The sequence below is a fragment of the Thalassophryne amazonica genome, chromosome 5 (genome assembly GCF_902500255.1).
Source record: "Thalassophryne amazonica chromosome 5, fThaAma1.1, whole genome shotgun sequence".
In the NCBI taxonomy this organism is placed as follows: domain Eukaryota; kingdom Metazoa; phylum Chordata; class Actinopteri; order Batrachoidiformes; family Batrachoididae; genus Thalassophryne; species Thalassophryne amazonica.
Genome location: NC_047107.1, coordinates 63,467,317 through 63,482,136, shown reverse-complemented (window position 1 = coordinate 63,482,136; position 14,820 = coordinate 63,467,317). Strand labels below are relative to the sequence as shown.

At 51.0% G+C, this 14,820-nt stretch overlaps 2 long non-coding RNA genes across 2 annotated transcripts in view; both read right to left on the bottom strand.

The window, feature by feature from the left end:
* LOC117510638 overlaps positions 1–637 on the bottom strand; it is an 11,898-nt gene extending 11,261 nt beyond the window's left edge. The window contains exon 1 of the long non-coding RNA XR_004560773.1: positions 624–637. This is a non-coding gene — a long non-coding RNA (uncharacterized LOC117510638). The remainder of the gene's footprint in view (positions 1–623) is intronic.
* Positions 638–12,288: 11,651 nt separating this feature from the next.
* Positions 12,289–14,820, bottom strand: LOC117509804. The gene is made up of 3 exons (XR_004560532.1): positions 14,809–14,820; positions 14,667–14,673; positions 12,289–12,418 (listed from the first exon to the last, which is right to left on the bottom strand). It is a non-coding gene; the product is annotated as an uncharacterized LOC117509804 (long non-coding RNA).

Genomic DNA, 14,820 nt, shown 5'->3' with positions numbered 1-14,820 from the left:
TGACCGTTACTTTCAATTCAATTCAATTCAATTTTATTTATAATGTAAAACTGTGTAAATCTAGTGTAATGAAACTTATTCCCCACTGCTGGGTAGTCCATCAGAGTAAATGTAAATGTTATTAAGAAATGATCAGACAGAAGGGAGTTTTCAGGGAATACTGTTCTATTTCCATACCATAAGTCAGAACAAGATCTAAGATATGATTAAAGTGGTGGGTGGACTCATTTACATTTTGAGCAAAGCCAATTGAGTCTAATAATAGATTAAATGCAGTGTTGAGGCTGTCATTCTCAGCATCTGTGTAGATGTTAAAATCGCCCACTATAATTATCTTATCTGAGCTAAGCACTAAGTCAGACAAAAGGTCTGAAAATTCACAGAGAAACTCACAGTAACGACCAGGAGGATGATAGATAACAACAAATAAAACTGTTTTTTTTGGAACTTCCAATTTGGATGGACAAGACTAAGAGTCAAGCTTTCAAATGAATTAAAGCTCTGTCTGGGTTTTTGATTAATTAATAAGCTGGAATGGAAGATTGCTGCTAATCCTCCGCCTCGGCCCGTGCTACGAGCATTCTGGCAGTTAGTGGGACTCGGGGGTGTTGACTCATTTAAACTAACATATTCATCCTGCTGTAACCAGGTTTCTGTAAGGCAGAATAAATCAATATGTTGATCAATTATTATATCATTTACTAACAGGGACTTAGAAGAGAGAGACCTAATGTTTAATAGACCACATTTAACTATTTTAGTCTGTGGTGCAGTTGAAGGTGCTATATTATTTTTTCTTTTTGAATTTTATGCTTAAATAGATTTTTGCTGGTTATTGGTGGTCTGGGAGCAGGCACCGTCTCTACGGGGATGGGGTAATGAGGGGATGGCAGGGGGAGAGAAGCTGCAGAGAGGTGTGTAAGACTACAACTCTGCTTCCTGGTCCCAACCCTGGATAGTCACGGTTTGGAGGATTTAAGAAAATTGGCCAGATTTCTAGAAATGAGAGCTGCTCCATCCAAAGTGGGATGGATGCCGTCTCTCGTAACAAGACCAGGTTTTCCCCAGAAGCTTTGCCAATTATGTTGTGTGGGCCGCTGAAGAGGAGGTACTGCTGGCCCACCACCACAAGATGACGCCCTGCTTGAAGTGCGGGCTTCAAGCACGAGAGGGCGTTGGCTTTGCTGGAGGTGACAGCTGTCATCAATCAACACAAGCTGTCACCCATCACCACCACTACAAAGACCGGACTGCAACTCCACCTCCTCGCCGAGAAATCAACTACCATTCAGGTAAATTCTCTGCTGACTAACACTGTGTGTGTAATAACTTGAACTTCTATTGCAGCCGTTTTCCTGGAGTGTTGCCTTATCTGGAGGATTGGCGTTTGGTGTGACAGCGACGGCTTCGCCTCACACCCCAACTCAGATAAGTGGTTGACCAGGAGCTGCACGAGTGTGTGTGACTGGAGGTGGAGGTTTTCTCTCCTTTACTTAATACAGACTGTGGGATTACTGAGTGTGCGAACTCACACTCATCTGGACTGTCTCTGTTCTCTGCCAGCAGTACCGGGTCTGACTGCTGAAGACAGCGGCCACCTGGGGCGCAGGGCTTGGCGGCTCCGGTGTTCTTCAGCTCCGTTGGTGGTGGAAGCTGTGTGGGGATCCAGCTCTTCTCTCTCCAGGCGTCTTCTATCGTCGAGCCTGCCCACACGTCACCTGGTGTATGATTGACAGTCCACCATATTGTTATTGTCTGTACGTTGTTGTGCGATTCACAACATTAAATTGTTACTTTTTGGCTTATCCATTGTCCGTTCATTAACGCCCCCTGTTGTGGGTCCGTGTCACGTCACTTTCACAACAGGATTTCTCGGCCAGCGTCATGGATCCCGAGGGACGTCAACCATCGCTTGAACAGCCAATGGGAGAGCGAGGTGCACAGGCAGGAGGCGTGTTGGGTGAGCTGCAGCACATCTTAACCGCCTTTGCCGCTCGGTTGGACTTAGTTACCGAGCAGAGCAGTGTTCTCAATCGCAGGATAGAGGCACTCACCGCCCAGGTGGAAGCGCATGATCAGGGCGCTGCTGCAGCACCTCCTCCTGCTGACCGTGTGCCAGAAACAGACATTCCGCTGGTCGTTCAACGACCCCCCCCCACCTTCCCCTGAAGCATACATAAGCCCTCCGGAGCCGTACGGAGGCTGTGTGGAGACGTGCGCGGACTTCTTGATGCAGTGCTCGCTCGTCTTTTCACAGCGTCCCGTCATGTACGCGTCAGACGCCAGCCGGGTGGCTTACGTTATAAACTTGCTTCGAGGAGAGGCACGCACCTGGGCTACGGCGCTTTGGGAGCAGAATTCACGGCTCCTAACGGTTTATACTGAGTTTGTGAGGGAGTTCCGACAGGTGTTCGACCACCCTCGTAGAGGCGAGACCGCTTCAAGTGTGCTGCTGTCGATAAGACAGGGGTGTCGGAGCGCAGCAAAGTATGCAGTCGACTTCCGCATCGCGGCAGTGCGAGCCGGCTGGAATGTTGTTGCGCTCCGCGCCGCCTTTGTAAACGGACTGTCTCTGGTCCTCAAGGAGCACCTGGTGGCGAAGGACGAGCCGCGGGATTTAGATGGGCTTATCGACCTGGTTATACGGTTAGACAACCGATTAACAGAACACTGACGGGAGCGAGACGAAGGGCGTGGTCAGGCACAAGCCGTCCCTCTTCCTCCCGGGTCTGAAAGGGAGCCGACTTCCCCACGCTCCACTGCCAGGGCTCTCCACGTGACAACAGCTCCCCCTGCTGATGTTGCTATGGAAACGAGCAGGGCCAAAAAACGATCAGATCAGAGACAAAGGAGGCTGATCCGTGGAGAGTGTTTTCTCTGCAGCTCTACTGAGCACACACAGAGAGAATGCCCCAAACGATCAAAACAGCAGCACTCGTCCTTAGAGACTGGGCTAAGGGTGGGTCACAATACCCACGCGGGGAGACCCCGTAAATCTGCACGAATCCCAGTCACGATCCTGAGTGAGGATTTAACCCTTCACGCCCCAGCACTGGTGGACACGGGGTCGGAGGGAAATCTGCTGGATAGCAGATGGGCAAAGGAGGTTGGGCTCCCTCTAGTGGCCTTACCGTCACCATTGTCGGTGCGGGCACTAGATGGCACCCTTCTTCCACTAATCACACACCAGACTCAGCCAGTGACATTGGTGGTGTCTGGGAATCACAGGGAGGAGATTGTGTTTTATGTAACACCTTCTACCTCCCGAGTGATATTGGGTTTTCCATGTGTGTTAAAACACAATCCCCGGATTGATTGGCCGTCTGGGGTTGTGGTTCAGTGGAGCGAAACCTGCCACCGGGAGTGTTTAGGATCCTCGGTTCCACCCGGTGTGACAGCTAAGGAGGAGGTTTTAGTCCCCCCAAATCTGTCGGCGGTGCCAGCCGAGTACCACGACCTTGCTGACGTCTTCAGCAAGGATCTGGCACTCACGCTGCCCCCGCACCGTCCGTACGATTGTGCCATTGATTTGATACCGGGCGCTGAGTACCCGTCCAGCAGGCTGTACAACCTCTCACGTCCGGAACGCGAATCAATGGAGACCTACATCCGGGACTCGTTAGCTGCCGGGTTAATCCGGAACTTCACCTCCCCGATGGGTGCTGGTTTCTTTTTTGTGGGCAAGAAGGACGGCGGACTCCGTCCATGCATTGATTACAGAGGGCTGAACGAGATCACGGTTCGAAACGGATACCCGTTACCTCTGTTGGATTCAGTGTTCACGCCCCTGCATGGAGCCCAAATTTTCACGAAATTGGATCTTAGGAATGCTTATCACCTGGTTCGGATCCGGGAGGGAGACGCGTGGAAGACGGCATTTAACACCCGTTAGGTCACTTTGAGTACCTGGTCATGCCGTTCGGCCTCACCAATGCGCCCGCGACGTTCCAAGCATTGGTTAATGACGTCTTGCGGGACTTCCTGCATCGGTTTGTCTTCGTATATCTAGACGATATACTCATTTTTTCTCCGGATCCTGAGACCCATGTTAAGCATGTACGTCAGGTCCTACAGCGGTTGTTGGAGAACCGGCTGTTTGTGAAGGGCGAGAAGTGTGAGTTCCACCGCACTTCTTTGTCCTTCTTGGGGTTCATAATCTCCTCCAACTCCGTCGCCCCTGATCCGGCCAAGGTTGTGGCGGTGAGAGATTGGCCCCAACCAACGAACCGTAGGAAACTACAACAGTTCCTCGGTTTTGCAAATTTCTACCGGAGGTTCATCAAGGGCTACAGTCAGGTAGTTAGCCCCCTGACAGCCCTGACCTCCACAAAAGTCCCCTTCACCTGGTCGGATCGGTGCGAAGCCGCGTTTAGGGAGTTGAAACGCCGGTTCTCAACTGCACCAGTTCTGGTGCAGCCCGATCCCAAGCGCCAGTTTGTTGTTGAAGTGGATGCCTCTGACTCAGGGATAGGAGCCGTGCTATCCCAGAGCGGGGAGTCCGACAAGGTTCTCCATCCATGTGCCTACTTTTCCCGCAGGTTGACCCCAGCTGAACGGAACTATGACGTCGGCAATCGGGAACTTCTTGCGGTGAAGGAGGCTCTTGAAGAGTGGAGACACCTGTTGGAGGGAGCATCGGTACCATTTACAGTTTTCACGGACCATCGGAACCTGGAGTACATCCGGACCGCGAAGCGTCTGAACCCCAGGCAAGCCCGCTGGTCGCTGTTCTTCGGGCGTTTTGACTTCCGGATCACCTACCGGCCCGGGACAAAGAACCAACGATCTGATGCCCTGTCCCGGATGCACGAAGAGGAGGTCAAGACTGAGCTGTCAGACCCCCCTGACACCATCATCCCCGAGTCCACTGTTGTGGCCGCCCTTACCTGGGACGTGGAGAAGACCGTCCGGGAGGCCCTGACACGGAGCCCGGACCCGGGGACCAGTCCGAAGAACAAACTGTACGTCCCACCAGAGGCCAGGGCTGCGGTCCTTGACTTCTGTCACGGTTCCAAGCTCTCCTGTCACCCAGGGGTGCGAAGAACTGTGGCAGTGGTCCGGTGGCGCTTCTGGTGGGCGTCTATGGAAGCCGACGTCCGGGAGTATGTCCAGGCCTGCACCACCTGCGCCAGGGGCAAAGCTGACCATCATAAAGCCCAAGGCCTCCTCCAGCCTCTGCCAGTGCCTCATCGCCCCTGGTCTCATATCGGCCTGGACTTTGTCACGGGCCTCCCGCCGTCCCAGGGAAACACCACCATCCTAACGATAGTGGACCGGTTTTCCAAGGCGGCCCACTTCGTGGCCCTCCCGAAGCTCCCGACGGCCCAGGAGACTGCAGACCTCCTGGTCCACCACGTCGTGCGTCTGCATGGGATTCCATCAGACATTGTCTCGGATCGTGGTCCTCAGTTCTCCTCCCAGGTGTGGAGGAGTTTCTGTAGGGAACTGGGGGCCACCGTCAGTCTCTCGTCTGGGTACCACCCCCAGACGAACGGGCAGGCAGAGCGGACAAACCAGGAACTGGAGCAGGCCCTCCGTTGCGTGACCTCCGCGCACCCGACGGCCTGGAGTGACCATCTGGCCTGGATCGAGTACGCTCATAACAGCCAAGTCTCGTCTGCCACCAGCCTCTCCCCATTTGAAGTGTGTTTGGGGTACCAGCCCCCATTGTTCCCGCTAGTGGAGGGAGAGGTCGGGGTGCCCTCAGTCCAGGCCCATCTGAGAAGGTGCCGTCGGGTGTGGCGTACCGCCCGCTCTGCCCTGCTCAAAGCCCGGACGAGGGCCAAGAACCATGCAGCATGCCCCGGCCCCTGCGTACCAGCCTGGGCAGGAGGTTTGGCTTTCTACAAAGGAATTCCCCTGCAAGTGGAATCCCAAAAGTTGAAGGACAGATACATCGGACCTTTCCCTATCCTCAAGGTCCTCAGTCCAGCCGCAGTGAAGCTGAAGCTGCCAGCTTCACTGCAGATCCACCCGGTTTTCCATGTGTCCCACATCAAACCTCACCACGTGTCACCCCTCTGTACCCCCGGACCGGCGCCGCCTCCTGCCCGGATCATCGACGGGGAGCCGGCTTGGACCATGCGCCGGCTCCCGGCTGCTCGGGATCTGCCAGAGGGAAACTAACGGCGGCTAAGCTACCTTGGTCCGCACCGACTACAGGGGCCTGGCTAGCTGTAGAATTTTCCACGGTGCGGAGCCGAGTCTCCAATTCGCCCAGCCTGGCCTCCAAAGCTACGAATAAGCTACACTTATTACAAGTACCATTACTACTAAAGGAGGCCGAGGAATAACTAAACATTTCACACCCAGAGCAGAAAAGTGCAGGAGAGACAGGAGAAGCCACCATGCTAAACCGGCTAAGAGCTAGTAGCTGCGCTAAGCTAGCGGATTCCTAAAAACACGCAAAGTGAATAACGTGTAAATAATTTAGAGGTGATTAAGCAGAGGGAGTGCTTTAGTTAAGGCACGTGAAGATAACACTGTGAAACAAATCGTTATCTAGGTAACTAGATCAATCTAACTGCGCAGATTAAACAGCTAACAGATACAGCAAAACACAGCTGTGCTCCGGAACAGGAAGTGATACAATACCGCAGTGAGAGCCAACCACCAGTAGAGGCAAGCATGCTTTGGAGACCAAGCATTCAACACAGTTGAAACTATTCCATGTATTAATCCTATTAGCGCAACCAATGACTTGCACTACTTCCATCCATCCATCCATCCATTTTCTTCCGCTTTATCCGGAGTCGGGTCACGGGGGCAGCAGCTCAAGCAAAGCCGCCCAGACCTCCCAATCCACACACACCTCCCCCCGCTCCTCCGGGGGAACCCCAAGGCGTTCCCTAGCCAGCCGAGAGATGTAGTCCCTCCAGCATGTCCTGGGTCTTCCCCGGGGCCTCCTCCCAGTGGGACGTGCCCGGAACACCTCTCCAGCGAGGCGTCCAGGGGGCATCCGGAAAAGATGCCCGAGCCACCTCAACTGACTCCTTTCGACGTGGAGGAGCAGCGGCTCGACTCCGAGCTCCTCCCGAGTGACCGAGCTCCTCACCCTATCTCTAAGGGAGCGCCCAGCCACCCTGCGGAGGAAACTCATCTTGGCCACTTGTACTCGCAATCTCGTTCTTTCGGTCATGAGCCAAATCTCATGACCATAGGTGAGGATCGGAACATAGATCAATCGGTAAATCGAGAGCTTTGCCCCCCTACTCAGCTCTCGCTTCACCACGACGGTCCGATACAGCAACCGCATCACTGCAGATGCTGCACCGATCCGTCTATCAATCTCACGCTCCATCCATCCCTCACTCGTGAACAAGACCCCGAGATACTTAAACTCCTCCACTTGAGGCAAGGACACTCCACCAACCTGAAGAGGGCAAAGCACCTTTTTCCGGTCGAGAACCATGGCCTCGGATTTGGAGGTGCTGATTTTCATCCCGGATGGTTCACACTCGGCTGCAAACCGCCCCAGTGCACGCTGAAGGTCCTGATTTAATGAAGCCAACAGAACCACATCGTCCGCAAACAGCAGAGACGAGATTCTGTGTTTCCCAAACCAGACCCCCCTCTACACCCTGGCTGCGCCTAGAAATTCTGTCCATAAAAATAATGAACAGAACCGGTGACAAAGGGCAGCCCTGGTGGAGGCCAACGTGCACTGGAAACAGGTTTGACTTACTACCGGCAATGTGAACCAAGCTCCTGCTGCAGTCATACAGGGACCGGATAGCCCTTAACAAAGGACCCTGGACCCCGTACTCCCGGAGCACTCCCCACAGGGTGCCCCAAGGGACACGGTCGAATGCCTTCTCCAGATCCACAAAACACATGTGGACTGGTTGGGCGGACTCCCATGAACCCTCGAGCACCCGATGGAGCGTGTAGAGCTGGTCCAGTGTGCCACGACCAGGACGAAAACCACATTGCTCCTCCTGAATCCGAGGGTCGACCATCGATCGAATTCTCCTCTCCAGTACTCTGGAATAGACCTTACCGGGGAGGCTGAGGAGTGTGATCCCCCTATAGTTGGAACACACCCTCCGGTCCCCCTTCTTAAACAGAGGGACCACCACCCTGGTCTGCCAATCCAGAGGCACTGTCCCCGATCGCCACGGGATGTTGCAGAGGCGTGTCAGCCAAGACAGCCCCACAACATCCAGAGACTTAAGGTACTCAGGACGGATTTCATCCACCCCAGGAGCCTTGCCACCGAGGAGCTTTCTAACCACCTCGGTGACTTTGGCCTGGGTAATGGATGAGTCCGCCCCTGAGTCCTCAGTCTCTGCTTCCTCTTCGGAAGACGTGACGATGGGATTGAGGAGATCCTCGAAGTACTCCTTCCACTGCCCGACAACATCCCCAGTCAGGGTCAACAGCTCCCCACCCACACCGTAAACAGTGCTGGTGGAGAGCTGCTTCCGCCTCCTGAGGCGTCGGATGGTTTGCCAGAATATCTTCGAGGCCGACCGACAGTCCTCCTCCATAGCCTCCCCGAACTCCTCCCAGACCCGAGTTTTTGCCTCTGCGACTGCACGGGCTGCGGCACGCTTGGCCTGCCGGTACCTGTCAGCTGCTTCTGGGGTCCCACCTACCAACAAAGATAAGTAGGACTCCTTCTTCAGCTTGATGGCATCCCTTACTTCCGGTGTCCGCCACCGGGTTCGGGGATTGCTGCCGCGACAGGCACCAGAGACCTTGCGACCACAGCTACGAGCAGCCGCATCGACAATGGAGGTGGAGAACATGATCCACTCGGACTCCATGTCTCCAACCTCCCCCGGGATGTGGGAGAAGCTCTCCCGGAGGTGGGAGTTGAAGACCTCGCTGACAAAGGGTTCCACCAGTCGTTCCCAGCAGACCCTCACGATACGTTTGGGCCTGCCAGGTCTGACCGGCTTCCTACCCTCCCAGCGGATCCAACTCACCACCAGGTGGTGATTAGTCGACAACTCTGCCCCTCTCCTCACTTGAGTGTCCGAGAAACGTGGCCGAAGGTGAGATGATACGACTACAATGTCGATCATCGATCTCCGGCTCAGGGTGTCCTGGTGCCACGTGCACTTATGGACACCCTTGTGCTCGAACATGGTGTTCGTGATGGATAAACTGTGACTAGCACAGAAGTCCAACAACTGAACACCACTCGGGTTCAGATCGGGGAGGCCGTGCTTCCCGATCACCCCCCTCCAGGTCTCACTGTCGCCGCCCACGTGGGCGTTGAAATCCCCCCAGGAGAACAATGGAGTCCCCAGTCGGAGCACTATCTAGTACCCCTCCCAGGGACTCCAAGAAGGTCGGGTACTCTGCACTGCTGCTCGGCCCGTAGGCCGAGACAATGGTGGGAGACCTGTCCCCGACCCGAAGGCGTAGGGACGCGACCCTCTCGTTCACCGGCGTGAACTCCAACACTTGGCGACAGAGCTGGGGAGCAATAAGCAATGCGACCCCAGCTCTCCGCCTCTCCCCGTGGGCGACGCCAGAAAAATGAAGCGTCCAGCCCTCTCCAGGAGTTGGGTACCAGAGCCCAAGCTGTGCGTGGAGGTGAGCCCGACTATCTCTAGTCGGTATCTCTCAACCTTCCCTCACAAGCTCAGGCTCCTTCCCCCCTAGCGAGGTGACATCCTGTTAGCATGGACCGGCCGCCCGCCCTCGACCGCCACCCAATCCTCTCTGCACCCGACCCCCATGGCCCCCTCTGCAGGTGGTGAACCCACAGGAAGGCGGGCCCACGTCACTCTTTCGGGCTGAGCCCGGCTGGGCCCCATGGGCTAAGGCCCGAGCACCAGGCGCTTGCACGCGAGCCCCAACCCCAGGCCTGGCTCCAGGGTGGGACCCCAGCTCCACCATACTGGGCGACGTCTCAGTCCTTGATCTTTTACTGGTCATGGAGGTTCTGAACTGCCCTTAGTCTGACCCGTCACCTAGGACCTGTTTGCCTTGGGAGACCCTACAGGGAGCACAAAGCCCCCGACAACATAGCTCCTAGGATCATCCGGGTATACAAACTCCCCCACCACGATAAGGTGGCAGCTAGAGGGGGACTTGCACTACTTTTTTCCCAAAATTGGATCAACTTTTAGTTTTGGCCCCTGTACAAACGAAAATAGACCTTTATCACCGTTTTTGCTGTCTTAACTCTATAACATTCAGTCATAGATAGTCCAGACTATACCTTTTAGGAATATTTATGTTCAGACAAACAATGTGGTATAGTTTTCAGTATGATTTGATCATATTAAAATTTTGACTCTTGTGAAATTCTTCAGTTGACCCCTACCTGGTCAACTATCGGAAATTTAAGTGGCCAGTTGTTGTTTTTTTTCCCCAAGTATTTGTGCCGAATTTCAGATCAAATCAAATCAATTTTATTTATATAGCACCAAATCACAACAAACAGTTGCCCCAAGGCGCTTTATATTGTAAGGCAAAGCCATACAATAATTACGGAAAAACCCCAACGGTCAAAACGACCCCCTGTGAGCAAGCACTTGGCGACAGTGGGAAGGAAAAACTCCCTTTTAACAGGAAGAAACCTCCAGCAGAACCAGGCTCAGGGAGGGGCAGTCTTCTGCTGGGACTGGTTGGGGCTGAGGGAGAGAACCAGGAAAAAGACATGCTGTGGAGGGGAGCAGAGATCAATCACTAATGATTAAATGCAGAGTGGTGCATACAGAGCAAAAAGAGAAAGAAACACTCAGTGCATCATGGGAACCCCCCCCCCAGCAGTCTAAGTCTATAGCAGCATAACTAAGGGATGGTTCAGGGTCACCTGATCCAGCCCTAACTATAAGCTTTAGCAAAAAGGAACGTTTTAAGCCTAATCTTAAAAGTAGAGAGGGTGTCTGTCTCCCTGATCCGAATTGGGAGCTGGTTCCAGAGGAGAGGAGCCTGAAAGCTGAAGGCTCTGCCTCCCATTCTACTCTTAAAAACCCTAGGAACTACAAGTAAGCCTGCAGTCTGAGAGCGAAGCGCTCTATTGGGGTGATATGGTACAATGAGGTCCCTAAGATAAGATGGGACCTGATTATTCAAAACCTTATAAGTAAGAAGAAGAATTTTAAATTCTATTCTAGAATTAACAGGAAGCCAATGAAGAGAGGCCAATATGGGTGAAATATGATCTCTCCTTCTAGTCCCCGTCAGTACTCTAGCTGCAGCATTTTGAATTAACTGAAGGCTTTTCAGGGAACTTTTAGGACAACCTGATAATAATGAATTACAATAGTCCAGCCTAGAGGAAATAAATGCATGAATTAGTTTTTCAGCATCACTCTGAGACAAGACCTTTCTAATTTTAGAGATATTGCGCAAATGCAAAAAAGCAGTCCTACATATTTGTTTAATATGCGCATTGAATGACATATCCTGATCAAAAATGACTCCAAGATTTCTCACAGTATTACTAGAGGTCAGGGTAATGCCATCCAGAGTAAGGATCTGGTTAGACACCATGTTTCTAAGATTTGTGGGGCCAAGTACAGTAACTTCAGTTTTATCTGAGTTTAAAAGCAGGAAATTAGAGGCCATCCATGTCTTTATGTCTGTAAGACAATCCTGCAGTTTAGCTAATTGGTGTGTGTCCTCTGGCTTCATGGATAGATAAAGCTGGGTATCATCTGCGTAACAATGAAAATTTAAGCAATGCTGTCTAATAATACTGCCTAAGGGAAGCATGTATAAAGTGAATAAAATTGGTCCTAGCACAGAACCTTGTGGAACTCCATAATTAACCTTAGTCTGTGAAGAAAATTCCCCTTTTACATGAACAAATTGTAATCTATTAGACAAATATGATTCAAACCACCGCAGCGCAGTGCCTTTAATACCTATGGCATGCTCTAATCTCTGTAATAAAATTTTATGGTCAACAGTATCAAAAGCAGCACTGAGGTCTAACAGAACAAGCACAGAGATGAGTCCACTGTCTGAGGCCATAAGAAGATCATTTGTAACCTTCACTAATGCTGTTTCTGTACTATGATGAATTCTAAACCCTGACTGAAACTCTTCAAATAGACCATTCCTCTGCAGATGATCAGTTAGCTGTTTTACAACTACCCTTTCAAGAATTTTTGAGAGAAAAGGAAGGTTGGAGATTGGCCTATAATTAGCTAAGATAGCTGGGTCAAGTGATGGCTTTTTAAGTAATGGTTTAATTACTGCCACCTTAAAAGCCTGTGGTACATGGCCAACTAATAAAGATATTGAATTTAGATAGATAGAATTTGGCGCTTGTATCACCATTTGAAGGATTGTTTCAGTTATCTGCTGTACTATAGGCTGTTCAAAAAAAAAAAAAATCTGCATTTTTCTTTACAAACTATTACTGTGTAAACTGAAATATGCTTGAAGATTTAGCTTTCGTGTGAATCACTGAACTAATATTTAGTTGTATAGCCACTGTTTCTGAGATCTGCTTCAGCCCAGGATGATTGTACTACATTCCACAGTTCCTCCGCATTTCTTATTTTTGCCTCAAAAACAGCATTTTTGATGTCACCCCACAAGTTTTCTATTGGATTAAGGTCTGGGGTTTGGGCTGGTCACTCAATGACATTAATCTTGTTGGTCTGGAACAAAGATGGTGTGAGCTTGCTGGTAGTTTTTGTGTCCTTGTTTGTTGAAACACCCATTTCAAGGGCATTTCCTCTTCAGTATAAGGCAACGTGACCTCTTCAAGTATTTTGATGTGGTCAGACTGATCAATGATCCCTGGTATGTGATAAATAGGCCCGACACCATAGTATGACAAATATCCCCCATATCATGATGTGAAATAACAGGCTTGCTTTCATCAGTCCACAAAATGTTGCCCACAAAATGCCATTCTTTAGGGTCCCTTCACATAGCATGATTTAAGGCGACCTAGTGCACGAAGGAGGAATTGCGTGCCATTCGTGAAAAATCGGAGCTGTCTCCAACATCTCATACACGTGTTGCTACAACTATTCGCGCACACCAACAGCCAAAAGACAGTGAGTGCCCTGTGAGAGCCCATTCGATCGCTCTCGCAGCAGGTGTCGGCCAAATTCCAGGTGACACACAAACATCCAACATCGCTCGCTTGACACATGAACATCCAACACCACTTGCTTGACACTTAGAAAATGTATGGCCATTCATGCTGTCAGCACGAAAACAGTGAGCAGACAATCACTTTCGAGCTGGATGTGAAATTTGTTTAAGTGCCCCCACGGGTGTGGTGTTGCAAAAAGCAACACATGTGGTGCATGTGTCTTGGACATGTGTCACTATTATCCTGAAGGCCCCTTTCAATTCATGATTCAATTTGCACAGGATCAGCAGCGTGCACAGGATCAGCAGAGTGCATTCGATCGCTCTCGCGGCAGGTGTCGGCCAAATTCCAGGTGACACACGAACATCCAACACTGCTCGCTTTGTTGGGAAGGTGTCGTAACACGGACCCGCAACAGGGGGCGCAAATGAACGGACAATGGATAAGACAAAGAGTAACAATTTAATGTTGTGAAACGCACAACTGGATACAGACAAAGATATAATGCCAATTAAACACAAGGTGACGTGCGGACAGGCTCGAAGATAGGAGACCTCTGGCGATCGAAGAGCCGGGACCCACACAGCTTCCACCACCAACAGCCTGAAGAACACCGGAACCGCCAAGTCCTGAGTCGCCAGGTGGTCACCGTCTTCTGTTGCAGACCCTGGTACTGCTGGCAGAAGATGAAAAACAGTTAATGGTGCAGCTCCTGTTAGTCTCGTCCCTGGATGGAGTGAGAGGCGAAGAACGTCGCCCTCCCACTATCCGCCAATCCAGCTTCAGACAGAGCCCGCAGGAACACGGCTGCACACAGAACAATGTTAGATACAACAATAATCACAGCAGAGAAGGTTACCTTAGACGGTAGCTGATTTCTCGGCGAGGAGGTGGAGTAATAATCCGGCTTTTGTAGGGACGGTGGTGATTGGTGACAGCTGGTGTAAATGAGTGACAGCTGTCACTCTCTGTTGTCTCGGCGCCCTCTCATGCTTGAAGCCCGCACTCCAAGCAGGGCGCCGACTGGTGGTGGTGGGCCAGCAGTACCTCCTCTTCAGCGGCCCACACAACACGCTTGACACTTAGAAAATGTGTGGCCATTCATGCTGTCAGCACAAAAACAGTGAGCAGACAATCACTTTCGAGCTGGATGTGAAATTTGTTTAAGTGCCCCCACGGGTGTGGCGTTGCAAAAAGCAACACACGTGGTGCATGTGTCTTGGACATGTGTCACTATTATCCTGAAGGCCCCTTTGATGAATGATGATGAAAACTGTTTATTTCGAACATTTGATACAACAACAATTACAAGATAGATCAGTAAAGACAACAACAAAAAAGTTCCTACTGTGTACCCAACATGTCTGAAAAGGGGTAGGGTGAAGCATCAGCTTATTTATCCCTACCCCTTCTTCCCCACAACCAGTAATACCCTTTGCCACATATACACATAGATTCCTACACACCTAAACCGATATCAAAATATATATATATATATATATATATATATATAAATCAACATACATATACACACACATATACATATATACACACATACACACATATATACACAAACATAAATATACACCTACACATACCTACTTACATACAAAATACTATATATTTACAAGCCGAAGCAAAAAACAAAAACACTCTAACCCTCATTACCCTTCCTCCTCCCTATACCTAGAAAAAAACATATTTTTGTACCGCTGTTTGAACTGGTTCATGCTTGGACATTGCTTGAGCCCCACTCCCAATCTGTTCCACATCCTCACCCCACAGACAGAAATACAGAA